This window comes from Siniperca chuatsi, linkage group LG3 (assembly GCF_020085105.1).
Source record: "Siniperca chuatsi isolate FFG_IHB_CAS linkage group LG3, ASM2008510v1, whole genome shotgun sequence".
NCBI classification, from domain to species: domain Eukaryota; kingdom Metazoa; phylum Chordata; class Actinopteri; order Centrarchiformes; family Sinipercidae; genus Siniperca; species Siniperca chuatsi.
In genome coordinates, this window is record NC_058044.1 from 1,362,137 (window position 1) to 1,363,636 (window position 1,500).

Sequence of the window (1,500 nt, forward strand, 5' to 3'; positions counted from 1 at the left end):
CAGAGCTGCAGAGTCTGGATCTGTGGTTGTGGGCCACCTGCTGCTCCGTGTTCCTGCGGAGTCTGGATCTGTGGTTGTGGTTCCACCTGCTGCCCCCATGTTCCTGCAGAGTCTGGATCCGTGGTTGTGGTTCCACCTGCTGCCCCCATGTTCCTGCAGAGTCTGGATCTGTGGTTGTGGTTCCACCTGCTGCCCCCATGTTCCTGCAGAGTCTGGATCCGTGGTTGTGGTTCCACCTGCTGCCCCCATGTTCCTGCAGAGTCTGGATCTGTGGTTGTGGTTCCACCTGCTGCCCCCGTGTTCCTGCAGAGTCTGGATCTGTGGTTGTGGGCCACCTGCTGCTCCGTGTTCCTGCTCGACAACTGCTACTACAGTTGTTGTTATTGGCTCTGTTACGGATGCTGACATTATTCTTCCTATAGCTGTCATTCCTATTATTACTAATATATTAATATTAACACTACAATTACTATTCTACTATATAAAAAAAAAATATTTCTACGTGGTCCTTGCATTGTGCCTCCCTCTCAAAGTCTTTCAATGTGGAAACATGTTCCTAAATCAGATATTTGCATTTAATTACATATTTGTAGTGGTTATTTCACAAGTGAAACACGGTGCGTTGCTTAGTGTATTGGATTTTATTTAGAGATTTCATTTAGATGTTAACTGCCAGCGGCAGTGACTTTGCAGCCATTTTGCCTCCAGGTTTTTGACACATCTGTAGTTCTTTTCACCAACTGGAAAATATTATATTCATCAGACTGTATCACTGACTCTGAATTACAACTCGGAGGCTGACATGAACTGCTTTTATTCCACCTAGTCTTCGTAATTCCAAAAATATTTACCTTATTGGATCAGATAAGTTGAAATTACGCCTAAATGAGCTATTTTACAAGTAAAATAAACAGTGTATAATTTTAGCTGAATTGTATTTCTGTTCAATTTTATTTAGACATCGCTGCCAGTTTTGCAGCCATTTGTCAACTCTTCCGTGGTTCTTTTCACCAACTGGAAGATATCATGTCTGTCACAAACTTCTGTTCTTGTCCCATCTCTTATAAACACTGACAGGTTTTTAATGTAACCGTGACTACGAGTTTACATTAACCAAATGGTTTTATTTAAACAACCTTAACCATACTTTCGGGCATTTTCACACTGACTGAAGAGGGTTTTTTGTTTGGTGACTCTGGAAAGCTGCTGTATGAAGTTAGCGTTTGAACAGGTCACATTATTGGCGTCTGTAATTGTGTACAGTGGGAACATTATAAACATGAATATAGACCTCACACTATCGTTAAAAACACACTTGGACCCAGGTTCATTTCTTCAATCATGTCTTCCCAAAGACTGAAAACGCCCGAATGCCATGTGCGGATAGCTAATGTAGGTCAGTGGATGTTCAGAAAGTCATTAAATATAATCCAAACAGCAGTTTCATCCTCTGGTGGCATTTTAACAGCTGTGACACCAAAATGACTCGCGCTGAAAATG

The 1,500-nt window shown here is 41.9% G+C and overlaps 3 protein-coding genes across 7 annotated transcripts in view; 2 read left to right on the forward strand and 1 right to left on the reverse strand.

Moving 5' to 3' along the window:
* The window catches only part of LOC122873026 (NACHT, LRR and PYD domains-containing protein 12-like), a 657,912-nt gene that overhangs the window by 512,963 nt on the left and 143,449 nt on the right, over positions 1-1,500 (forward strand). The window lies entirely within an intron of this gene.
* LOC122873028 (NACHT, LRR and PYD domains-containing protein 12-like) overlaps positions 1-1,500 on the forward strand; it is a 1,034,258-nt gene that overhangs the window by 315,606 nt on the left and 717,152 nt on the right. The window lies entirely within an intron of this gene.
* The window catches only part of LOC122873033 (NACHT, LRR and PYD domains-containing protein 3-like), a 573,599-nt gene that overhangs the window by 22,576 nt on the left and 549,523 nt on the right, over positions 1-1,500 (reverse strand). The window lies entirely within an intron of this gene.